This window comes from Balaenoptera ricei, chromosome 12 (assembly GCF_028023285.1).
Source record: "Balaenoptera ricei isolate mBalRic1 chromosome 12, mBalRic1.hap2, whole genome shotgun sequence".
Classification (NCBI taxonomy): Eukaryota; Metazoa; Chordata; class Mammalia; order Artiodactyla; family Balaenopteridae; genus Balaenoptera; species Balaenoptera ricei.
Genome location: NC_082650.1, coordinates 7272331 through 7299713, shown reverse-complemented (window position 1 = coordinate 7299713; position 27383 = coordinate 7272331). Strand labels below are relative to the sequence as shown.

At 44.3% G+C, this 27383-nt stretch overlaps 1 protein-coding gene across 2 annotated transcripts in view; it reads right to left on the bottom strand.

Moving 5' to 3' along the window:
* The window catches only part of AGPAT4 (1-acylglycerol-3-phosphate O-acyltransferase 4), a 110910-nt gene extending 83858 nt beyond the window's left edge, over positions 1-27052 (bottom strand). Inside the window, exon 1 of one of the 2 annotated variants that reach the window (XM_059940868.1) lies at positions 26997-27052. The gene's annotated coding sequence lies outside the window, so the exon portion shown is untranslated. Of the gene's footprint in view, positions 1-26442; positions 26570-26996 lie in introns of those variants that run through there. The other variant, XM_059940867.1, reaches the window with a different exon arrangement.
* Between the last annotated feature and the right edge of the window lie 331 nt (positions 27053-27383).

Sequence of the window (27383 nt, the reverse complement as noted above, 5' to 3'; positions counted from 1 at the left end):
AGAGAAAGACAAATACCACACGATATCATTTACATGTGGAATCTAAAATATGACACAAATGAACTTATCTATGAAACAGAAACAGACTCACAGACATAGAGAACAGACTTGTGGTTGCCAAGGAGGGTGGTGGGTAGGGGAGGGATGGATTGGGAGTTCGGGGTTAGCAGATGCCAACTATTATATATAGGATGGATAAACAACAAGGTCCTACTGTATAGCACAGGGAACTCTATTCAATATCCTGTGATAAACCATAATGGAAAAGAATATGAAAAAGAATGTATATATATGTATAACTGGATCACTTTGCTGCCATACAGCAGAAATCAACACTTCATTGTAGATCAACTATACTTCAACAAAATAAATTTTAAAAAAGGAAAAGAGCTGAACATAATACAATAAATATGAACCTTGTTCTGACTTCATGGAGGAGAAATAAAAACTGGTATTGACAAGACCCAGACCCTCACCAGTTTGGTGCCCTGTGAATATACCAGTATTTCCCTGACCTCACAGAGCCTTACAATAAGGAGCTGAGGACACAATTCTCGCCAGATGTTATATGTAAAGGATAAGCAGATAAAAGGTGTGTCTGCATCACCAAGGGAGCAGACTGGAGTGGGCAGACTTCTGAGTAGTGTGGAGCCGGGGCCGGTTACCAGTGCAGACAGACATGTGCTTGGGTCCCCAGCAAATCACAGCACCTAATTTTTTTTCATAAAAGCTGCTCTTTAATATTTCAAAATAAACCGAAAACCAATAATAATAAAAAGCCTTTAAAATTAAGACTTATGGCAAAATTCAAAACATTGTTGGAAATTTCCTTAAACTTATTTTGTAATTCAATATTTTCGTTTTCAGTACCCATTGGGGGAAGGGGTACAACCCTAACCATTTCAGTATTGAGGAGCTCTAACCTTTAAGCAGGCTCCCCTAGGGACAAACAACTGCACGTGGTCTGTGAATGGCCAAGCCAGGACACCGTGGGGATACCACCAAACAGAATCAGCCAAGCACATCCTCCGGCATCGTTTTCCAGTAAAGTTGAGAAGATCGCCCAAATCTCTCCACTCCTTCCGGCCTAGCCCACCTAGTCTGTCTGGGTCGCCAGCTCCATCAGGAGCGATGACTCTCACCATTGTGCAGAGGACGACACACTGCCTGTGGCCACGTGATCAGGGCACGTAACCAGCAGAGGTCACCACCCTTGGACGAATGGCCAAACTGCCAGGTCTTGGGGGGGCTCCAAGCATCAGAGACAGGCCATCTCAGAAAGCAGATGTGAAGTTGACAGTAACCAAAGCTTGAAGAGCATGTCACAAAACCACGTGGACATGGGAAGCTCTATATAGCAGCTAACTGGTGCAAATACAAGTCAGGAGGCATTATGACTGGGAACTGATTTTGCACTGGGACGTGTCAACTGGACTACGGCCCTCCTTGGGAACCCAGAAATCGTGACTCTACTAGTGGTTGAAGAAATAGATGCAGAAGCGGAGGCACCAGTATTGAGTTGGGGGCTGGGTTTGACTATTGATCATCTATCTGTGTGTCCGTATCACCTTGGTTACTTGGCCTCTAGAAATCTCAGCTTCCTCAGCTGTCAGTGGGAGGCTCTGCCAGATACACCGACCCCACAAGGGTGGTGGGAGAGGTCAGTGAGGTAAGAAAAGAATGTACAAAGGCTCTGCTGGGCGGACGCTTAGGCACCTGTAACCACTCTCAATTCTATGGCTCAGAAAATGGAAAACGGGGCCACTTGTCCAGATGTCCTCAACTAGAATGCTCTGATTCATGGAAACTAACATGGCCTTAGTACCCTGGGGTACTTACCAGGGAGTAGAGTTTGGAGGAAGCACCCTGCTGGCTCTGTCATGATCAAGAGTTCACTGTAGGTGGGGTGGTTCCCTGAGGGTCTGCTCAGAGGAGCTAATTTGGGCGGGGACAGCAAGTGATCTTTTTTTTTTTTTTTTAATTTATTTTTGGCTGCATTGGGTCTTTGTTGCTGTGCATGGGCTTTCTGTAGTTGTGGCGAGCGGGGGCTACTCTTCACTGCGGTGTGCGGGCTTCTCATTGCGGTGGCTTCTCTTGTTGTGGAGCATGGGCTCTAGGTGTGCGGGCTTCAGTAGTTGTGGCTCGCAGGCTCTAGAGCACAAGCTCAGTAGTTGTGGCACACGGGCTCAGTAGTTGTGGCTCGCGGGCTCTAGAGCGCAGGCTCAGTAGTTGTGGTGCACAGGCTTAGTTGCTCTGCGGCATGTGGGATCTTCCCAGACCAGGGCTCGAACCCATGTCCCCTGCATTGGCAGGCAGATTCTTAACCACTGCGCCACCGGGGAAGCTCCAGCAAGTGATCTTTCTTTTTCTTCTGCATCACAGACACCAGTAACCAGGCTCTTTTCTCTCCGGTGGGTCCCTCTCCATTGTCCTCACTGCTCGTTAAGTGCCTTTGACCCTTGAGTTCTTGGAGACCCTGCTGTTGCCCAACCTCATGTTCTGGTAAGGAGGGTAGGGGACAGTGGGAGATCGATAAGACTAGATTTCAAATCTTTCATTTTTTTGATTTTCATAAAGGGATGCCAATGCCCCGACTTGATTCATGCATAATGGACCCGAAGAGAGACTTATTAGAAAACAAATGCACTTAAATGCTTTCCTGACATGAATCATTTATTGAAGACAGAATTGCTGGCTGTGGGCGCCCAAAATAAGTTGACTTACAGTATCCTTGTTTCTAGATAGATCTGAAATACGATCACAGAATATTGAAGTACTCAGCTATGAACGATGCTTTTGGGGTCATTATGGACTGGCTATTCCTCGAAAAGTTTCATTAAGAACAGCAGTGATGAAACACAAAACAGGGCCTTCTCTCTCTCTCCTGTTCTTTTTCTACTTTCCTGAGTCACAAAGCTCAGGAATAGAGGATGCTTGGTGAAAGCAGTGATGTTCCTTCCAATTTCTGTTAAGTAGAATCTGGAACAGGTATTCTGGGATTCATGCAAACATTCATTAATCCACTGACAACTTTATTCATTCATTAGGTCGTCTGTCCACCAAGCTACCCATTCATCCATGAAGTCAAAAATTCACTGATTCATATTTATTGTTACAGCTCTATTTATATACCATTGCATTAGACTTCTGAAAGAAAGCACAGGGGATTCTTACAGAGCCCCTCTCTGTGTTTTATGTGGGTGAGTATCATGCCCAATAAACTAAACCATTTACTGAGTGATTATTTCCAGGCCCGGGATGAACCTCCAACCCCTTCCACTTCTTACAGAATAAATAGATGCTTAATACATGTTGATTGAATCCAAATTTCTAGACGACCTAATTTAGTCTCCACACCAATAACCCTGAATTGTCAAAACCAATGTACAAAGGGATAACATGAACTGAGAAAGTCCTAGGTTTCTTTCCCATTATAATAAGGACAGAGCAGATGACCCAACAATTTACTCTCCCTACAGAAGCCATGCAGATAAACCCACACGATTTCATTCTAAACCGTTACATCCTGTAACCAAGCAGAGAATCCTCTTCTACCTCATGAAATTGCATGAGGCAATATATCAAACTGACATGAAAATAACTAAAATGAAAGCAAATTACCTACTTAAACCCCCGTAGGGGAGTTCAGATGTTGGTTGGGGAACAGAGTTGACTTTTCTTTAAACAAAGAATCTTCTATTCAAATAAAATCTGGTAAAAGTAAAGGAAATTACTCTCATAGAGTAAGTCACTTAGTGAACCAAAGTCATGAATTTTCTTAAAGGTAACTTCCCCCATTATAACAGTAATTCACATTCATTATAAAAATTTTGTAGTCTAAAATGTAGAAATTTTACCACCTATACGGCCACTGACACTTTGGTTTATTTTCTTCTAGTCTTCAGTGAAGGCACTGGTTATTTTGTTTTTTGTTTTTTTTTTTTCTTTGCTAGATAAAACCATTGCAGGGACTTCCCTGGTGGTGCAGTGGTTAAGAATCCGCCTGCCAATGCAGGGGACACGGGTTTGAGCCTTGGTCCAGGAAGATTCCACATGCTAAGGAGCAGCTAAGCCCGTGAGCCACAACTACCGTGTGCCTAGAGCCCATGCTCTTCAACAAGAGAAGCCACCGCAATGAGAAGCCTGGGCACCGCAATGAAGAGTAGCCCCCGCTCGCTGCAACTAGAGAAAGGCCGCGCGCAGCAACGAAGACCCAACACAGCCAAAAATAAATAAATAAATAAATAAATAACCATTGCAGAGGCTTTTCGTTTTCAAATATAGTTGCTATCTTCTGTTAAATCAATTTTACATGACCTTTTCTTAACCTTTAGTGAGATCATTTTCAATGTCCTTATCCCAATATAAATACTCTAGTAGTTACACTGGACATATCATAATTGTTATCTTATTGCCTCATCGTTGTATTATTTAGGCTTCTTTTGTCTTTTTAATAACAAGTAACGCAAGGAACTTCCCTGGTGGCTCAGTAGTTAAGAATCCACCTACCAATGCAGGGTACATGGGTTCGATCCCTGGTCTGGGAAGATCCCACATGTCGCAGAGCAACTAAGCGCATGCGCCACAACTACTGAGCCTGCGCTCTAGAGCCCGCAAGCCACAACTACTGAGCCCGCGTGCCACAACTACTGAGCCCACAAGCCTAGAGCCCGTGCTATGCCACAAGAGAAGCCACCGCAATGAGAAGTCCGCACACTGCAATGAAGAGTAGCCCCCACTCGCCACAACTAGAGAAAGCCCGTGCACAGCAACAAAAACCCAACACAGCCATAAATAAATAAATAAATAAATAAATTTATTTTTAAAAAATAATAATAAGTAATGCAACAATTAACAATTCAGGGTATAAAGCCCTTTTTTTCCCCCTTAATTTTGGGTAATATCTTTGGAATAAATTCCCACATGCAGGATTTCTGGGTTCAAGGAACAAACATTTCAAGGCATCTAGTGACTTTTGCCAAATTGATTTCCAAAAAGTTTATAGCTATTTATGTTCTTACCAGCAATTTACAAAAACACACATTCTACCACGTTTGTCGGCAATAAGAATTCTCATCTAAAAGCAACAAAAACCCGATTAACATTTCATACAGTAAAAGTTGTGTCTCTGTTTTAATCTGCATTTTGGGGGTAATAAGTGCAGTGGATTTTTTTTTAACATTTATTAAACTACTGCTTTCTGTCACGACTTGTCTATTTTATCTACTGCCCGCTTATCTCTTGTATATTGATTTGCACGAGCTCTTCATATATTAAATAGAGTAACATCTTAACTATTCCATTTAGAGTGACCAATTTTTCCAGTATTTTTAGCTCATTAAAGCCTTAAATTATTATGGAGTAAAAGCTGTGATTTCTTTCAGAAAGTTTAGGCTTAGAAAGGCCTTCCTTCTACCCTTAATTCTTGTCCTGAAGAAAACTGGTACACATTCACTTATTTCATCTCCTTTTTCCATGATGAATTTTATATATTCTTAACTCTTAGATCTGACATTTATTTTTTGGCTATGGTGCTCCACGAGAATCTAAATGGGTTTATTTCCAAATATTTAACGAGCTGTATCCAAGGCGTTTATTGGAAGATCTTTCCCCGCTCCATTAATTCATACTATAATCATATATTAAATACCAATAAACAGAGAAGAAATGAACTGTAGAGATCAATACACTAACCACTCATTTAACAGATGAAAAACTGGTACCTACAGAGTCAGCGACCAGCTCGATCCCTCCGACGGGAGGGACAAAGCTCTGAGCATTCTTTCTTCCCCTTGTCCCTTGTGTTCCCGCCCACCTGACATTTACTCTCTTAGAGGGAGTAAAATATTACTGTGCATTACAGCCTTCCCCAATCACTGGTTAAAGATCCGCAGGAAATCAGGAAGCTGTACCTTAGAACTACATTCGAGCCAACATAATCTCAGATGGGAATGAGGGAAACCAAGGTGGATGCAGAAGCCACTTGCTGGGCCTTATTTTTCCCATTCAAAGACCAGAAGGATTCTCTGATGTTGTACCAATCTACCTATGGGAGGGTTTCTGCAGGAGAAAAAAGAAAAGCAGACAGGAAAAGTACCTCATGTTTTTAAAAGGGATTCCTTACCAATGTGTGATTAGGGAATGGAAGCCATAGCAAGGCAGGGAATTTTAGGCTGTCTTCTTCAACGGTGCATCTCAAGAACCCAGAACAAGAATTCCGCAGGAACAGAGAGGACGCCAAAGCCTCACGAGGCCCCTGGACCACTTTCTGCTGAGGGACCAACAGCCTAGAACACAAGGACACTGAGGGGAGGCCTGAGACACAGACGCACTGAAGGGAGGCCCAGGACACAGGGAAAATGAAGGGAGGCCCAGGGCACGGGGAAAATGAAGGGAGGCCCAGGGCACGGGGAAAATGAAGGGAGGCCCAGGGCACGGGGAAAATGAAGGGAGCTGTGAACAGCAGCCAATGCCTGAGGTCTGGAAACAGGGACGAGAGAATCCTTTCCAAGCCAGGCACTTGTTTAATTGGTATTTTTCGTAATAGTATATAAAAGCTACAATGTGAATTCCCAAACTTTGAGGAGTTCCTAACTCCTAATGGATTCTTTGTGTGTTGACTAAACCAGACTTTAATTTTGCCTCTGCTTTTAGGTTATGAGCTCCTCCAGTGTCAGAGAACAAATATATCATAAACGAACTAGAAATAATTATGAACAATTACAAATGAATAAGTAATAAATAATTATAAGATATTAACAGGAAGCCCCAGCATTTACTTCTTCTAAAAATTTCTCTGAGAAAATAATTCAATTGGAACAGAAAGTCTTGGGAGAGCCAGGAAGAACAATGAGGAAATATATTTAGTGACAAAAAGAGGTTTACAATATACAAAGTCAACAAAAACACGCACCATATGAGCCAAATCTTAAAGCCAAAAAAAAAAAAACAAACCCCAGTGCATCTCTATGCTTAGGAAGTAGTTGGTTGGTAAGTCAAACTTTTTTTTTAATATCAAAAATATTTAAAATACACAAAACATTTTACCACAATGATATCTAATCACGTTTACTTCATTTTTTTAGGAAATAAAATATGTAGATATTGAAGCCACTTCTGCTATTTGAGCTTGAAATTGGTGAGTTTCCTTCAATGTTTTTGTTCTTTTACTGTATATGTATTCACAAACAACATATACTTTTTATGTTGTAAAGATGTGTGTAAATAATATTCGAATCCTTTTGGGATTTCCTTTCTACACTCAACACTAAATTTTTGAAATTTTATGCATCTAGTTTAGTCGTTTTAATTTTGGAAGAGTATTCTTTTGTATGGCCACACCAAAAATTAATCTATTACCATACTGATGGACATTTAGAGTATTTCCACTTTTTTTCTCTATTATAGATAGTGCACTAATGAGGACTGGAATTGCTGCATCATTCTGACGTGACATCCTCCAGCTTCACTAGATAGTAACAAATTTCTTTTCAAAATTTAACACACTCGGAAGATGTTTCGGGTTAGAGCAGCGATCCCCAACTCTTTTGGCACCAGGGACTGGTTTTGTGGAAGACAATTTTTCCATGGATTTGGGGGGGGGATGGTTTCGGGATGATTCAAGCACATTACATTTATTGTAATTTCTATTATTATATTGTATAACAGAAATACTGTATTTATTGTATTGTAATATATGATGAAATAATTATACAACTATACAATAATTATACAATTATACAACTATTGTATAATTGTATACAATTATACAACAACTCACTATAATGGTGACAGGAGATGGAGCTCAGGTGGTAATGTGAGCGATGGGCAGCGGCTGTAAATACAGATGAAGCTTTGCTTGCCCGCCACTTGCCTCCTGATGTGCGGCCCAGTTCCTAACAGGCCATGACCAATACTGGTCCGTGGCCCGGGGGTTGGGGACCCCTGGGTTAGAGAGATAATGGGCAATAATACTTTTCTTCTTTATGCTTCCCTGTATATTCTAATTATTCAACCAAGAGTATTTACCACTCTGGTAATATATTTAAGTTAAAAAAAAAAAGCTCAAATTTTTACACTATATTTTTCAGATTACTTGTGTATGTTAACATATATTGCTTGATATTGCTCTCTGATTTATTAGTGTACCCATGTTACAGATAAGGAAATGGAGGCTTAGGGAAGTTCTATGACTTGTTTAGTTTGGTCACTAAACTGGTCCTGTACCTTCTCTGAGTCTCAGTTTCCTCTTTATTATTTCCATCAGCCTACCTCACAAAACTATTGAGGGTGAAAAATAAGACAACTGACTTGAAATACCAAAAAATTTTAAAATGACTTATAAATATATAATCCACTGGTTACCTTTTTTCACGATTATGTTCTTTACATCTCTGTCCCTGCTCTGTACACAGTGAGAAATAACTTAGTATTGAGGAATATGGGAAAAAGTACGTTCTTACAAAACGTCGGGTACCATTTCAACTGTTCCTTCCCAAGGAAAGAAGTATTCGTTAGCCAGTGGTTTACCGCCGGGAGATTTACTCCTTAGTCCTTGATCTAAGCTTCATTCTACCGGTAATTTAATTCTTAGAGATGAGTAAATACAGACTCAAATGACAGAACAAAAAAAAATGGATTCAGTACTAAAAGCAAGTACTTTTTGGTTTCAGATAACGCTCTTCACACGACTTCCTTCTTGGTTTCTAAGAAAGCAAATCCTGGCAGAGTGGAGAGCTCTGGAAATACAACGCCTGGACTCAAAAAAGCTAGTGCCCGAAAACTGTTAAGAAAAAGCACAAACTGCTGCACACACGCAGCAAACCATTTGTACTGTTCCGCGGGCGGTACAGGGCCAGCTAACCGGCACAGCACTTCCAGTCCAAGAATACTCTAGGTTGAAAGGGACACAGCCTTGGTTCCCTGATAAAACCCAATAAAATCGCCGCTATATGAGTTGAACCAACAACCCTTCTGACAGTCACTTCTTCATTCCTTTCCTGTGGTATCTCACAGATCAAATTCTCCTGCATTAATTCTATAACAACATTTTGATATAGGTCTGAATACCAAAGGGTATTGGATTTGAAAATCTGAGACGTTTATGCAAAGTATTATGCTTCCTCAGAGGAAACTTGGAGAAAGAAGTGAATGAAAAACACCTAGCTCTAGTTCCTCAGATATTAAACAGATCTGTCATATGTATGACCCAGAAATGAACACTCATAGGTGTCTACCCAAAAGAAATGAAAACAATAAGTCCTCACAAAACCCTGTACACGAACGTTTACAGCAGCATTATTCATAATAGCTAAAAGATGGAAACAGCCCCAAAGTCTATCAACTGACACATGGATAAACAAAAAACTGACCCATGGATAGCCCCACAGTGGAATATTATTCAGCCACAAAAAAGAATGAATTACTGATACATGCTACAACATGGATGAACTTCAAAAACATTACACTAAGTAAAAGAAACCAGTTAAAGAAGACCACACATTGTATGATTCTGTTTATACAAAATGACCAAAATAGGCAAATCTAGAGACAAAAAGTAGCCTAGTGATTGCCCAGGGCCAGAGGGCAGGGGGGGATGGGAAATGCCCATGGGTAAGGGGTTTCTTTCTGAGGTGATGAAAATGTTCTAAAAGTAGATAGTGGTGGTGATGGTTGCACAACCCTGCGTATATTACAATATATTACAAGCCACTGATTGTACACTTAAAATGGGTGAACTTTATGGCATGTGAATTATGTCTCATAGTTGTTTAAAAACACAAAGCAAACTCCTGGCCCTACAGAAGACAAAACCTAAGCAGAGTCACCTCTCAGTCCACACGTGATAGAACTGCACATGTCCTGGCACTGTTTGAATGAAGGAGTGAATGAGGCCGAGGGGAGTTCCAGCCTGCAGGAAAAAGGGGCTCTCCCCTCACCCAGGGAACAGAGCAAGATGTCGGGGCCCAGGTCTGCTGATGCAATGTTGGTGCCAGCCTGAGCGCTGTCGGGGTGTAGAGCGGGTCTTCTGACACTGACATGACTTCTGTGAGGCTGGGCCACAAATAAGGTAGGAGAGGACCTCACCTCTGATCCTGAGTATAGCCTGTGGGAAAGGCTGGAAGGATTTTCACCACCTCTGAGTTTTCCAGGCAGCCTCAAAGAGGAGAGGGAACTCACCCCCAGACACTCAGGCCAACAGCAGCTATTGCCACAATCTAGGCTTTGGCTTAAGATCCAGAGGAAAGCTTCAGTGGATCAAAGGTGTTTTCCCCTTCATGCAAGGCTGCTCTGAATACCTGAGACTGAATACTCTGCTTCTGGTCAAACCCACTCAAGTTGGAAGTAGACCGTATTTGCTATAGCAGACTCACCATGATTAAATTCGGATGAAATTTCAAGGCTCAAATATGCAGAAGAAATGCTACTTAGAGCTATAAGATCAGCTGCCCTTTAATGCCAAGCAGAGCAGATGCTGACAAAGCTTCCCCGGAGCAGAGCTCCATGAGGCAGGTGTGGTGTCTGGGGGCTCACACAGTCCCCCCAGGAGCTAGCACGCCCCCACCCCGACCACCACAGCAGACATTACGGAAAGAGTTCGTGAATGAAGTCTGGAGAATTGCCAAAAGTGGGTTAATGAAATCAGTGGGGAGATAAGTAATTGAAGGAAAAGAAATGGATCCATCAGTCTGTCAACATCGAAGTCTTCACATTTTCTGGATGGTGGAAGGCAAACGAAGCAAGAAGACAGAAATCAATAATTTATGTCCCTGGCCTCCAATTTTAGCTCCAGAAGACTTTCTCTTTTCCCAAAGTCAGAGTGGTGAATTTGATCAACCTCCTGCATCAAATTCAAAACATTCGCTGCGCTAGTGTCACTGAGCCCCTGTGGCCAGGGAGGGGTCGGGGCAGTTGCCCCAGTTTTCCTCTAAACTCTTGCTATGGAAATTCGTGTCCCCCAAATGGGATGCTGGGATAGGGATAAAGTGACAAGGAAAACGGGACTTATTTCTAATCTGTGCTTTGGATCAGGAATAAAAGTAGTAAATTTAAATTCACATGGAAGCTGAAAACCATCCAAATGTCCATTACCAGTTAAGCAAGTAAATAAGACGTGGTTTATCCATACAATGGATCACAGCTCAGCAAAACAATGGAACACACTACCAACCCATGAAACACGGTGACAGGGACTTCCCTGGAAGCACAGGGGTTAAGAATCCGCCTGCCAATGCAGGGGACATGGGTTCAATCCCTGGTCCGGGAATATCCCACATGCCATAGAACAACTAAGCCCGTGCACCACAACTACTGAAGCCCACGCGCCACAGCTACTGAGCCCACGTGCTGCAACTACCGAAGCTCATGCGCCTAGAGCTGGTGCTCCGCAACGAGAAGCCACCGCAATGAGAAGCCCGTGAACCGCAACGAAGTAGTAGCCCCCGCTCGCCGCAACTAGAGAAAGCCTGCGCGCAGCAACGAAGACACAATGCAGCCACAAATAAATAAATAAATAGAAAGAAAGAAAGAAAAGAAAAAAGAAGCACAGTGACGGACCTCAAAGCACTAAAGCCTTGCGGATGGCAGCCACTCCCACCTAAGTGTCTATTTCTCTTAGCCCCCTTCTCAGAGGATGCCTTTCACTCCTTGAACAAATATTTACTGAGGCACCATCCTGGGGAGTGGAGACACCGAATGTCCTCAGGAGATTTCTATGCTGTGGGACAGACGGTAAGAAAATTCAAATTGTAAAGCTGAAGGCTAGGAGCTACTCTCCTGGAAGGCACAGCGTGTCTTCAGAATAAAAAGCGAGATGAAGGTACCTGGTGAGGTCGGGACAGGCTTTGTGCAAGAGGGCACCACACCCAGCTCTTGGAATCTTCTGAACAGAGTTCACTTTCATGCTTCTGAGCCCCTATGTCTTCTGTCCCATCTGCCTGATGCCCTCCTCTCCCCCTCCCCCTCCCTCTCATCACTGACTTGCCCAATGTATGCTCATCCTTCAAAACCTGCCCTAGCTGGACTTCCCTGGTGGTCCAGAGGTTAAGACTTTGCGCTTCCAATGCAGGGGATGCGGGTTCGATCCCTGGTCGGGGAGCTAAGATCCCACATGGCACGCGGCGTGGCCCAAAACCAACCAACAAACAAAGCTGCCCTCGCCTGTACCATCCTGCGGCCTCCTCCGGCCTCCTCCGGAGCAGTTAGATGCACCCTTCCCAGCCTTGTCACAGCCCCTTCTATCCTCACTGCTACGTTCACCATTACAGAACTTAACCACGTGCAGTAGTGATTACTTACTGCCTGGGCTAATGATGTGAAAGGCTCAGCACAGTACCAAGGCCACATAACATCCGTAAATGATGCTTCCCTTCCTGTGTATGTCTGCCTTCCCACAAGCCTGAACTCCTTAGGCACTAAAGTGTTTCTCATTTGGTATCCAGAGTCCAGCAGGGACCTGGCCACGACAGGCAGTTAGTAAATATTCATAATATGAACGACTTGAACAGTCAGTCACGTCCAGCACATGTTGCGGAGAAATGCCCAGCTTGTGGTGTATTAGTGACTTGACGACCATGTCAGTGGAACGTGGCTGCTGTCCTGTGCCCAGATCAGGGCATCATCATAAACAAAGCAAACAGGCAGGTGGGATATCTTACTTTCCCTAAATCCAGCTAATAATGTAATGTTCCAAGCTGTATTTGATGTGGGAAAACTCAGTAATTTAATTAACTCTACCTCTTTTCTAGAAATATATGTTGGTCAGAGATGACAGAAACTTCCAGACTCTTTCTACCCTAACACTCCACCACTTCATTAAAGTAAAATCCAAGAATGTCGGGAAAAATAAAACAAAATCAGAGAAGGGGTTTCCCTGCCACTGGTTTTATCCTCTTTATGTCTTTGTCTTTAGTTATGAAGGAGGCCTGTGGCTTCTTGCTGCCTTCTTATAATAGGGGACCTTGAATGCTGAGTATCTGAAGGGCTCCATCGTGTAAAGGTAGCAACCTTCACGCCTGAGCAGGGGCTCAGGAGCCAAGAGCTGGTTTGCCTTTATCAGCTACTTGACCCTGGGCAAATTACTTAACCTCAGTTCCTTCACTTGTAAACTGGAGACAGTAATAGTTCCTACATCATGGGGTTGTGGTGAGGATCAGTTGTTTCTAGAGCCCTGCCTAGTACATGGTAATCTTAAATGTGGCATCATCTTCACCATCCCCATCACCATCATCATCACCGTCATCGTCACCATCATCGTCACCATCACCGTCACCGTCATCGTCACCATCACCGTCGTCATCACCGTCATCGTCACCGTCATCGTCACCATCATCGTCACCGTCATCACCATCACCGTCAACGTCACCATCATCGTCACCATCACTGTCACCATCATCGTCACCGTCACCATCACCATCACCATCACCATCACCATCACCATCACCATCACCATCACCACTGCCTTTGTCATGGCTCTGACTTTCCTTTTGTCCCATCACTTTCCTGCTAGTCACCCGCCTTCCATCAGTGGTCCAAGTTCTCCCAGCCCATTGGAAACACCTAGAAAACTTAAAAGCAAAAACGAGGAACCAGTGACTCGACCAGCCGGTCCAAGGCAGGTGATTCTAACGAAGAGGCAGGCTGAGCCCGCAGCCGAGACGCTGCCACCGAGCCCTGGACTCAGGGAATGAGACGCGGCCCCTTCGCCACAGCAGCCGCTTCCTCCCTTCACAGGAGCCGTGGCTGGTCCCCTGACTCTGCGTTAAAGACCAAGTGTTTGCACAGGTCACCAAGACCTCCACCGGCAGCTCCGCAGCTCCACGTCAGCTCACTCCTCCTGTCTTTGATTAAACCCCCTCCTGCTTCTGTTTTAATGCCAAAGACTCCACTTCGTGCTTGGAAGGCCAGCTCAGAGCGCAGCTTCTGAAACGAGGGCCAAGCCGGGAGCAGCCTGCAGGCCACCGTGACCCCCACTACAGCAATCTCCTCCCTCACCTGGGTCAGCCAGAGACATGTTCTGAATGAAGGAACTTTCTGGAAAGCTAAAATGTGTAACTAAAGTTGCCAAAAGGTAAAACTGACAGAACTTTTGTTTTGGTGACAATCTTTCCAGTGTCACCTGGACTCTCCTGCCTTAAGAAATGAAGTCCACTGGGGACAACACGGGCAGCTCAGGACCATGGCTCTGCTGTTCATCCGTGAGTCTCAACCAGTAGTCATCTTTTTAGTTCCCCGTTCTTTCTTTTCCTGCCCTGCCATCAATTGCTGCTTTTTTACCATTTACCCAGGAAAACAGAGAACCAAGCTTGTTAAGCCAGTCATTTCAGTGTTTTGCGTGCTAAGTAGGTTTCCGGAAAAATCAGATTAAGCCTAAATGAAGTACACAGGCTTCTGACAATAATGTTTCTCACTTTGTATTTCAGATCTGGGGCTGCGTTCCACATGGCTGGATATGTTACCATCTCTTAAATGGGATATGTTTCAGCAGACTTTTGGTTTAATCTGAATTAGATAAACTTCCTGTGGTCAGAGAGTACCTCTTCTCCACTTTCCCCCCAGAATGCCAATCCCATCGCCTGTGTGACACAAATACTCTAATGTGAATTTCCCTGGAATAGATGGTAGTACTTCTAATGCACAGACCCCATAGCACCTTGATAATTTGACAGCACTATTTCCATTTTCAAATGATTACTATGGGGACTTCCCTGGCAGTCCAGTGGTTAAGACTCCACACTTCCAACGCAGGGAGCACGGATTCAATCCCTGGTTGGGGAACTAAGATCCCACATGCCGAGGGGCGTGGCCAAAAAGTAAAAAAAAAGATTATTATGAAATGTTGGGTCAAGTGACACTTCATATATGCACTTAATAACATGATTTTAAAAAGAGCATGTACACACACACACACACAAACACACACACACAAAAGAGGCCCACCCTTCTTCCTTATTATTCTCTAATACATTAAAAAAAACACTTGGTTTGCTTGTGCCTGGGCAAAGTCCATAGCTCAGATTTTTTTTCCTCCAACGTCTTACTGTAAAGGAAAAAAAAAAAAAGTGGTTTATTGGGGTAGTTAGGTATTGGGCTCTCTTTCCATCTCTTACAATGAGCTCTATCCAAGCTTTTCATTTCACGCAGGAGGTTTGGGTGAGGTTATTCTGGAGAATGTGAGACCCTTCGAGTGAGGGGTACCTTTATGATAGCTTGCTAGTATCTGAATTGGCAAATTTTACCTGCCTGACTGTTTCGGTCAGATTTCAAAAGATAACCCCATGCAGGAAGGTTTTATGAGAACAGGGAGATAACTCACCCCAAGACGATAAGATAACAGATATCAGCCAGCAATAAGAGTTGACTCCTTGTCCAAGAGATAGTCAAGGTACTGGGAGAGGAAGAGATCAGAAAGAAAAGAACAAGGGGTGGGCTCATCCAGAGAAGCTATTACTCCATTATCAAGGGAGGGAGGGCACAAAAGGTGGGTGACCAGAGACGAAAAGGGCAAGATCCAAGCAACCTTCCATCAGTTAGACCTTCAGGAGCAGACAGACACAGAGAAGAAAACAGTCAAGGTGGGTAAATTCTCAGGGATTACTCAGGCCCGGCCCCATCCCATCCCATCCCCAAGACTCACCACTGGAGAGAGTAGGAAGCAGGGGAAGGGAAAGGACTGTTCCTTCCCACAGTCAGCTAGAGATTATCCAGCTCAGTGTTTTCTTCTCAAAAATGTCCACAGAAATATTCCCTTCAGCAGAGGAAACCAACTGTGAAGGGTCTGGAGCTATGGCCTAAAGCCATCCAAACAACCCGGCCTGAAAAGTCTGCTGTATTGTCTTAAAAGTTCATGTAAATTTTGCGTTATGTCATGGCATGTCCATGTTTGTTTTCTTTTTAAAAATTCTTTTCCCTTGGATCTTCTGGCAAAACTGATGCTTGAGTGAGCTGGGCCCAGTTTACCCTGCAGCTGGCACATGCCCCAGATGGCCCCAGGATGAGGTGGCTGAAGAATTTCCATCCACCCTGGACTCCTCCTTAGTGGGATCGGGAAACGAGGACCCAGGATGTGCCAGGCCACTTGCCAGTGCCAGGGGACAGCACAGACTAAGACAGTCCCTGGTTTCAAGGAGCCCAAGGTCCCACAGAGAGTAAGCAGGTGGCCACAGCTGGGGCCGAAGCCAGGCTCCGTGGCACAGTCCTGCTCCCCCTTATGCCACGCTGCTCGCTGTGGTCCTAAAGGCTGCCAGTCTACTAGGCACAGCAGAGAGCGGCTAGAGAAGGGGGCCTGGTAGTCTCCGGACTCTCATTAATGAAACGTTCCTGTGGCCTTTGACAAGGGCAGGACACCTTGACCGCCAGGAGAATCCTCTCCCTGCCCAGAGAAGCAGGCAAGGTTATGTCACGTGCTCATTAGGAAACTGCAGCTCAGGGCCCGCCCAGCACCCACAGGACACAGCGAGCTCCCAGCCTTGCAAAGCACAGAAGGTACGTCTTCTCTGGGGAATCAGGCCAGAGGGAAGCTTTTTAAACCAGACTGTCTTAAAGACAAATCACAGTTCAGCCGTTTCAGAAGACAGAACCAGTGGGAGAAAGGAGGAAGTGCCAATCTGGCTAAAATTGGAACCAACATAAATAATTAAAATAATCAGGCACACCTAAAATATCTCTGTGGTCCTCTCTCTCTGTTTCCCTTAAATGTTAACTCTATTATTCCTCTAGGAATGGAGGTCAAATGAGGATTTTAGAGACACCATGAAACTTTCATTATATTGTTTGGTCTTAAGTAACTTCTTAAACTTCCGCATGAGTTGGGAGGTTAAGATGAATTTCTGAACATTTTGAAGCTATGGAAATCCTTTCCCCCTAAAAGAAGATCCAGGGAAACGGTGGGAAAGAATACATTATATAAGTAAATAAGATGCTTTTATAATTCTTTCTTTGATCAAAAGTCACAGTCTTTGCTCCACCCACAGGTATTGCTAGCTCTGTGACTCAGGAAAGCTAGCTAACCACTCTATGCCTCAGTTTCAAGTCAGTCTAGAGAAAAGAATTCACAACCCACAAGGCTGGATAAGGACAAAATGGGATCGGCCAGGCAGAGCACACAACACAGTAGTAAATGCTGAATAAGGGGGGTTGATATTATTAAAGTGCATAAATGACTACATTACAAAGCATAATAGAGGTGACCCTTTGGGAAGAGTATTACAGGAAAGGTTTCTTTCTGTATTTACTATCCCAGAGCATCAAAGAGGCCCTCTGTACAACCCATTACAAAATCCTGGGGCTCCATCTCCCGGAGTTCTCAGCCCGGCTCTTTCTGCAACGTCCTCCCAGGCCTGGCCTCCACCTTGGTCTCCTGGACCAAGGCACCAGCCTGACGGGGCTCTCCCTGCCTACGATGACAGCCAGATCAGTTCACAGGGTCCAAGGAACGGGGTGTCCCCCACCTCACTGTCCCTGCCGTCCAGGCCCCTTCACCACCTGGCACACTCTCGTCTCTGATCACTTCCTGATTCACATCCTGCCCCTCTGTAAACAGAGCACCCCAGCATTAGCACCCGGCTTCTAGGAAGCACTTCTGAAGCCCCAGACTGGATGGGGGATCAGGGGCCCCCCTTTCTATGCTCCCACAGCGCTCTGCGCTCTCCCGCCAGCGCGTTAAAATGATCCACTGAGGTTTCTGTCCTGTCCTCCAGGCAGTGACCCTGTCTGGCTCATCCGTGTACCCTCAGTGCCCAGCCAATAATAGGCTGGACACAAGGATTCAGAAACGCTGTAAGAAGATTCTGGAATTGTGTGGGGCGTGGGAATAACAGACTCACCCCACTCACTCCCATCTTTCAGGTCCTGGAAGGGAGGAGGGAGAAGGGCAGACAAAAAGAAGGGACAGGGCAGAGACTAGACACCACGTGAGCCCCAGGCATGGGGCTGGGGAGCGGGCCTTACCTGAAGCAGGGGGGTCCAGGACGAACAGGGAAGCTGGCCTCCAACCCAGTGGGAAGCGCTGGAGACCAGAGACCAGAAGGAGGGAGAGGCTGGAAACACCCACCACAGCTGGAGGTCTGTGCTCCAGAGACAAGCGATTACTAGTGAGACCTGGGCATGGAGCACGTGGTTCCCTGTGTAGACCCAGGAAATGGGGTAAATCAGCAAATCCCAGCAAAGGTGACGTCAGTTATGCTGAGCAGCTCCCAATCTTTCTATAGATATGTTAATCCATCGTGCCCGGCCAGGCCCACGGGCAGGGACTCCCTAAACAGTTCTGAGATACTGTCCGCCCACCCAGCCCCGCCCAGCTCCCTCCCTGCCGCCTCGGGTTACAAGGTGACTGCAGCAGGTTTGCCAGAGAAAGGGCACTAAACTTTGAATACATTCCAGTTACAGGTCTGCCTTTCAGTTATTTTATTATTATTTTCCAATTCCTGTCTATTTATTAATTTCAGTGAATGAATTGCACCTTTGGTTTGGACTCATGTCTGTAAACCTGGGGAGTACAGGTTAATCCTGAGGGACGCGTTTGCTTGGATGGGGGAGCTGACCACGTGAGCTCAGACGTGGCAATTCCCCAAAGCAGTGGTTCTCAAGTGCAGGTGACTTCACCCTTCCAGGGGACATTTGGCAGAGTCTGGGGCATTTTTGGCTGTCACAGTTGGGGTGGTGGTGGCATCTAGACGATGGAGGCCAGGAACGCACAGGATGGCCCCACGACAGACTTATCTGGCCCAAAATGTCAACAGTGCTGAGATTAAGAACTTGCCCTACGGGGGGGGCCGGGGGTGGGGGTGGGGGTGAGGTGGGATGAATTGGGAGATTGGGATTGACATGTATACACTGATGTGTATAAAACTGATGGCTAATAAGAACCTGCTGTATAAAAAAATAAATAAAATAAAATTCAAAAAAAAAAAAACTTGCCCTAAAGGAATGTCAACCTGGGAGGACCTGGCTGGAAGGCATCAGATCAGGCATATCTGACCCTGGATCTCTTGTGCACACTTTTATTTTGTCTAGGCTACAGCACCCATTCAGTGCCAGGTGTGCTGCTCTGTGCTAGAAACTTTCATGAGAAGCCCCCAGTGCAGTCATGAGGCTAGAACTGTAAAGAATTGTCTATAATGTAATAGCATCTGGAAAGAGTGACTTTTAGGAAGAATGAACGGGATAGAGGAAGAATGTCAAGACAGCAGAGGCCAGAGATTTGGGAGACAGGCCCAAAGGGTGACACACATTTGGGAAGGAAGCTACCCACCACGTCTCCTTTCAACCTACCCTGCCCCACAGCAAAGGAGAGAGGAAAGGGGAGGTTTCAGATGATGGCATTGATTGTGTGTTGACGGCTGCAGCATCCTGGGAAGAAGTGCTAGGTATGGACAGACTCTTTAAAATTTCATCAGCCTGGGTTAACCTCTGCCCACAGAGAGGTGACAGCTCAGGAGGGAGCTGACAGAGATGGGAAAAAGACCAAACTTCACTCAATGCATTTCTCCCATTCTCATTTCAAAGTCTGTCTAAGATAAGCACTGGTGGTATCTTTTCAGATAACACTCTGCCTTTAAACTTGCTAATTGATCTGTTAACAATCAACAACAGACAAGAAACGCTGACTCCATCTACCCATGGCCTTGGGAACCACTGAGAGCAGCAATAGCAGATATCCTTAACAGCAACTTCTAGGCAAAGTTCAATCCTTGGTTATAAATTGGTTTTGCGAACAGTTCATATTTAATTTGATGTATGAATTGCACTGTCACTCAGATGTTTTAATCACAGGACCTGTTCCCTTCCCCCACCGTATCACCTTTCTGGCTAAACCACAACAAAATAATAAAGCCCCCTGAAAACTATTAGAGTAGCTTGTCTTAGAAGTATGGCTATTAGTTCCCCCCCACACCCGCCCAAGTTCTAAAATACTACTCTCTCTTCCAAAATTTCTGAAGCTCCTAAAACGTAGGATGGAAGGCATGCAAGGGAAGGTCCATACGGTAGAGAGCTGTTCACAACTGTAGAAATACTGTGTGTCTATGTCCCAGGCACTGGGCTGGCCGGGGCATAGATGCATAAATACGATACCATGGAAATAGGGGGTCAGTGGTGGGGTACCATGGTCTTGGGTCCAATCTCAGCTCTGTTACTTATTATGGTATTAGGGGAGTAACTTACTCTCTCTCAACTTTACTTTCTTTATCTAAAATGCAAATTGATAACAGTTTTAACCTGCTCGTTTGTTATGAGGATAAAGGGAATGAATAAATGTGAGGTCTGTGTAATAGACTTGCCCATAGGGTGCCCTCAGCACAGGTGGGCTGCTATCATTCTCATATATATCCTACAGGTTGGCCAGTCACCTCAGCGTCCCTGATGGCTTCTACAAGTTACCTGTCATTCCCCAGGCTGAGGAATAATCTCCTGCAGGAATTTCAGTGTCCGGTTTCAAACTACCATGAAGTACACAATGTGCCTCTTCTCTTGTTGGATCCTACATAGAAATGACCATGAAATAGCCATCATGTGTGACCCAAGGTCAGAGGGGAGAGATTGAAACAACTTCCTGCTGAAGGGAGAAGCTGATCTCATCCACAATCAAAATAACACTACCACACGACCCAGCAATCCCACTACTGGGCATATACCCTGAGAAAACCATAATTCAAAAAGAGTCATGTACCAAAATGTTCATTGCAGCTCTATTTACAATAGCCAGGACATGGAAGCAACCTAAGTGTCCATTGACAGATGAATGGATAAAGAAGATGTGGCACGTATATACAATGGAATATTACTCAGCTATAAAAAGAAATGAAATGGAGGTATTTGTAATGAGGTGGATGGAGTTAGAATCTGTCATACAGAGTGAAGTAAGTCAGAAAGAGAAAAACAAATACTGTATGCTAACACATATATATGGAATCTAAGGAAAAAAAAAAAAGGTCATGAAGAACCTAGTGGCAAGACGGGAATAAAGACACAGACCTACTAGAGAATGGACTTGAGGATATGGGGAGGGGGAGGGGTGAGATGTGACAGGGTGAGAGAGTGTCATGGACATATATACACTACCAAATGTAAAATAGATAGCTAGTGGGAAGCAGCCACATAGCACAGGGAGATCAGCTCGCTGCTTTGTGACCACCTAGAGGGGTGGGATAGGGAGGGTGGGAGGGAGGGAGATGCAAGAGGGAAGAGATATGGGAACATATGTATATGTATAACTGATTCACTTTGTTATAAAGCAGAAACTAACACACCATTGTAAAGCAATTATACTTCAATAAAGATGTTTAAAAAAAACAAAAAAACAAAAAACAAACGTTTGCTAAACGTTTTTTCTCTGAAGGTCAGGCGGGCACCGGAGGCGGGGCATTCCGGATGAACTTGGTTAGGTTGCCCATATAATTTCCTGCTGAAGGTAGAAATCACGTGGGGTCAGACAGTGCTGCTGAGAGGAGCTGCACGACAGCAGGAAATACAAACAGGAAGTGTTGCAACAAGGTTTTAACATTATTTATTTGGGGTATTTAGATTTAAAGTGTTGAAACCCACTTGCTTTTGTCGAACAAGACATAGACTTGCAACATCTTATGGGAAATCTAATGGCAAGAGGATTAGCTAGTAAACCAATGGGCATATAATTTGGATGCAGTTGGGAGTCTGTCTTTTTAAAATGTTATATTTTGAGTCCATCTGGAGGGACCTATAGTCCCACAGAGTCTACAGGTAACTCACTCTGAGGGAACTTTGAGAGATTATCTCACTCAGTTTGTATTTTTCAGGAAGAGAATTTACAAGCCTTCTACCCTCTGTGCCTCTGTGTCCCCAGGGTCAAAACCTCACTTTTTCCATATCGTTAATCAACAAATGTTTACTGACATCAAACATAAGCTCAACCAATGAAGGAAGAGACAAGAAAGTTATAAGATGAACAGTCAACTGCTAAGCACTCTCTCCCTCTCTGCCCAGAACAATCTATGTATAAAATGGTTCAATGAAAGAAGCATCTGGTGCCATTAGCCAACAGATGCTTCAATCAAAAACAATTACCCCTGTATATTACACAGTGGAATATTACTCAGCCATTCAAAAGAGTGAAATATTGCCATTTGCAGCAAAACAGACGGACCTAGAGATTATCATACTAAGTGAAGTAAGTCAGGCAGAGAAAGACAAGCATTATATGACATCACTGATTTGTGGAATCTAAAAAAATAATAAAAATTAACTTATTTACAAAACAGAAACAGATTCACAGACATAGAAAACAAATTTATGGTTACCAAAAGGGAAAGGGGAGGGGGAGGAAAAAATTTTAAACACGGGATTAATAGATACACACAACTATATATAAAACAGATAAACAAGGATTTCCTGCATAGTACATGGAACTATGTTCAATACCTTGTATAACCTATAATGGAAAAGAATCTGAAGCTGTACACCTGAAACTAACACAATATTGTAAATCAACTATAGTTTAATTAAAAAAAAAAAAAAAGAACAATACGCCCTGGTTTAAGGGGCTGTTTCTACATCTGTCTCTCTGATAGTTCCTGAGCTTTTTTAGGGAAGAAATAGTTTCCCATTTATTGCTATATCCATAATAAATAGTACCTGACACATGATACTGATATCATTTGTTGAGTGAATGAGTAAATGGGTGGATGGATGATATATGAATGAATGAATGAATGAATGGTGACTGAAAGGTAGGACTAAAGGTGAAAGGAAGAAGTAAAGCAAACCACACTGGAGGAACAAAAACAAACACAAGTAGAAAATCTTTGTGGAACACGTCTTGAAAAATAAAGAAAGACAGGTTAGATAGATTGTTCCATGATAACGTTCACCAAAAAATTGCTCTTGTTTTAAAATACTTCCTCTTATTCAGTCATTAGAAGAGAATGGAGATCAGCCAGTCACAGTATCTCCCTTAAAAACCCTTCGGGTATTTGAAAACTAGCTATTTACACTGTATGCGGTTTTGCTCACAGTGTGTCCACAGCACTCGGCACATAATAAACGCACAAGAAATACTATTAAAAGAACAAGTTCATGATTTACGCTTCCTCTTTCCCAGAACCTTAGCAGTGATTCTCCCTGGTCCATACATGAAGCCAAATTTCCGAGTTCCAAAACTTTCCAAATGGATTCTGTCCTGGGACAAAGATTATTGAATTAGAGTTGCCCAGGTTCTGGGTGATGTGAGATAGTTTTTAAGCCCGGCGTGATTACATATGAACATTTAGGCATCAAAAACCTTTCAGAACTGTGAACACAGTGTCTCCCCATACCCACTAGACCTCCTTTTCAGAACACAGCAGATTGCACAAAACATAGTAAGTCTGCCAAATGCTCATCTGAGCACCCCACAATTTAAAGCAACAGCAATGGTCGGTATTATTAGAATGACGTTGTGGGTGCGTGCGGAGTTCCCGCTTCCAAATTTCTGACTTGTTTAAAGTCTGATTTAAGTCTGATTGCAGTTCTTAGAGCTTCAACTCAAGAATAACTGAATTACGAAGGATTCTGCCTCCTACGTACATAGTCCTTCTTTTCTACCAGTCTCGTTCTGGGTTAAACAAAATTCTGTCCCTGAATCCCTACTAGTTCTTTCCACCAGCACAGACTGCTCCTGGGCTATTTCCATACTAAAGATGGACTTCTTCCTGCTTTGGACAAGAACCATGAACCAGGACCCATGTCTCACCATCTGTCCCTGTTACCTGAGACACCTTTGCCTCTTCCCCTTGAATCGTCTGTCCCCTCCCCTTCAAACCTTCAATGTCGCCATCCTCTACTTCTTCCCAGACTCACGGCATCTCGCTTCTCATTTCCCTCTTGCCCCGCCTCCTTCTCTCCAGCTCTGTGCCCATCTACACACTTTGTCACCCCTGTTTGGAGGATTTTAAACTTGAGAGCACAGACCACCACTTCTGTTTTCTTCACAAACTTGACAGCACATGGTTCAGAGCCATGAAATCCCAACACGATGGTGACTGACTCCAGCTTCACCAGTTATTTCCTCAGCATCACCTCCATCCAGCCTCTTTCACTGGACCCAGAATTTGCTTTGCATCTATAGCTCCACTGACCCTCCCCGGCTCAAGACTGTTCATTATGTTTTTAACTTCTACTCAGGGTCCGATCATAGGACAGTGATTTCCCTTTTTTTGGCTGAAATTCCAAACAATTCTTGCTACTTTTCCTTTGAACTCCATCTTACAAGGCTTTTTGCTGTGAAACTCCTAGATGTGGAAACTCAAGAGTATTCGCACCACACACTTGACTTCCACACTTTCCATCTGCTCCACAGATGGGTCATGTAGTCAAGTCTACATCCTTGAGGACCATCTCAGGCTGGAAAAACAGTAACTTAGTCTGACTAGTTTCCACACTTTGCAAACATCGCAAACCTATAAACCTACAACTGTTTATATGTACTAACATGTGCTTTCCAAAACAATAGTCATATTTTTTAATGACACTTTTCTGTGTTTTATGACTTTTTTAACTAGTTCTCTTGTCTTTACTTAACCTCCCGTTAGTTTTGTGCCATGCTGTTTAGCCCCCTTTTTAGATAACTTTTGTATCTGAAATACTTAAGACCTCTTGCACTATAAAAAGTTTTATAAGTCATAGACAACAGCATGTTGAGATAAAGATCTTGGCAAGCAGAACCTCATTAAACCACCCCTTCTTCCTGCTTCCCTGTGGAAGGGTTACTCTGAGGTTTCTAAGTGATGCTTTTGGCTTTATAGGGGAAAGGCATTGTGAAGGCTAAGCCACCTTCACAAATCTTTATCCAAAACTACAGATAATTTTAAGAATCAAGGGTGAGATTACTATCGATCCGTCCTATAAAGCCTAATTTGGTAATTCAGGATGCCCATTAGAAGAATGGTGTCTGTTGTCAAACATCTCCTCAGATGCACTGAATAAAAGCATCAATTTGACTCCTACCTGCTAATAAGCCCATTTGGACTATGTCTGTTCAACAGATGTGTCACTTGATTTTAATTACATTTAACTTTGCTTAATAATACTATGTAGATGATACTTTTTTTCTCTCATGTTTTATATTTTTCCTGAATATCAACTCTTTTTCTCTCCATAGAGGATACTTAGAAGATTCAGTAGTTTCCCTGCCCAACTACACACACCCACACCACACATCACACACACATACACACACATCAGATACACATACACACCGCAGACACACACTTTCTTCCTTATCTCATGATATCTTTTTTTTTTTTTTTTCCCAACTGAGGATGCTTGACTAACAATCACAGCTGGGTTCATCTCGTCCCAGTTTTAAAAAAGAGAAGGTCTATGGACCCTCACCTTAAGGAGAGTGGACAGCTGATCCGTATTAGGAAGATGCCCGAAAAACAGAATCCTGCTCGTAGTTACCATTTGTTACTCATTTATACTTGTTGAACTTGGATTGTGTGCTAAGTAAGTTCAGACTACAGCAAAGACCCCTCTTTTAAACATTCAGACTTTTAGGCAGACCTGGGCAGACAATAACGTCAGTGTGAATTCTCAAACACCCTCTACAACTTTTTCCAAGGATCTCACCTCCTCTAGAGAAGTGCTCTTCCCCGCCCCCCCGCCACTTAGTTTGATCACAGGATTAATATCACGTCTTGAGAACAGTTTAGGTTTTCAAAAAAGACCGGAAACTGAAGACCTACATAAACATCAAATCATTCCTTTTTCTAATTCCCAGAGATGATGAGGAAAGTCATAGGCTGAAAATTCAGTAAATAAAGAGGTAATTACAAATGCCCGTTTCCTTGACAACTCCCCTCCCCCAGCCCTCCGGTGATAGGGAAAAACCAAAGCGGGGGTGAGGAGGGGTAGCCGCGAAGCCAGGTTGCCTCTGAAGAGCCTGGGCGAGAACCAGCGCGGAAAGCAGCCGACGCGCAGCAATCACAAATAAAGCAATGGATATCGGGGCTGCACTTGGGGTAGTATTTTTGTGGTTGCCATAGAAACGGCAGAGACGGAAGAACATGTTGCATGACACAAAAGAGACCGATCGGTAACAGGAACCTTCTCCCCGGCTTCGTCTATTGCAGAGAAAACTCTTTCACCCGAGGCGGGGGGGGGGGGGGGGGGCGGCTGGGCAGGGGGAAATGAACCCCAGCGCGGCAGCTCGAAATCACAGCGCGGACAGGCAGCTCCCCCCCCAGCTGAGCACAAAGAAACGCTCCTTGTGCGGCAGCAAAGCCCCCGCCGCCTTCCACGGCTGCCCCTCCACGTTCCCACTGTCGCCTCACTTCCTTCTCCGCCTTCCTCGCCTCCTCTTTCTTACCTACCCCTTTCAGAGGTTTTAATGAAATCCAGCCCAGGAGAGAATAAGGGTGATAGAGAGAGGGGCGCAAACATCCGCCACGCCCAGAGGTGAAGTCGCCTGGAAATAGCACGAACGGCACATACCTCCTTTCTGGCAGCCCTGGACACATGGACTTAGAAATCAGAAACTGAAAGGGAGCAGGCTGGGGTGCAGAAATTGCCACTAGTTTATAGGAGCTGTAAGTCAGCCAACACTGGAAAGAAAAAGCGAGACTCCACCCATGGGGTGGACTCTTCGAAAAAAAAAAAAAAAAAAGTGGTCCTCAGCTGACGTCTCTCCCCACCCCATGTCACTTCCTTTTAAAGCTACAATTTAGCGGTTATGGGGAGGGAGATACGAGCTGGTGTAACATGAGTCCCTCCCCCTCCCCTTCCAATTAGTGTAAGGAAGTGCTTCGGCTGGCTTCACGTTTGAAATCTCTGGCCGGAGAACCTGCCAGAATCGGAAACAAAGCCCGCTAGGTGGCCTTTCTTTTTCGGCCGCGCCTCCCGAATCCTGTTGCATCCCTATGCCGACATGGCTCCTCCAACCTCAGCTCGGACAGATCCAGCCCCGTCTGTGCTGAGACCTGGAAATTGCCCTAAACTGGCTCATATTTTGTTTGGTAAAATACCCGCACTCTGCAATCCCCCCTCACCTCTCACTGGTAGGCGGTGCGGAAAGGAGATTGCATTCCACTCGGAAGAGCCCCAAAGCACCTTCGACAAAATACTACTGAAAATTCCAGCGATCTGAGATGTTGAGAACTGGGAAACAGAGGCTTGGAGGTCGATGGATTTTCTCCCAGCAAAGCAGCTATCAGGGTTGATTCCCCGTGCGCGCGCGCGCGCGCGCGCACGCAAGCACATGCACGTGGCATTCACGCGCAGTGTTAGAGAGGGTCTGGGCAGATCTTTATAATAAGATAGAGTCCTCATAATTTTAAAAGAGGGCGGGCTGTTGAACCTCCAGAAATGCCAGGTCTCCAACATTTCTAAAAACCACTTTCAACCTCCAAACAGTTAAGATGTATGCCCTTCAAATG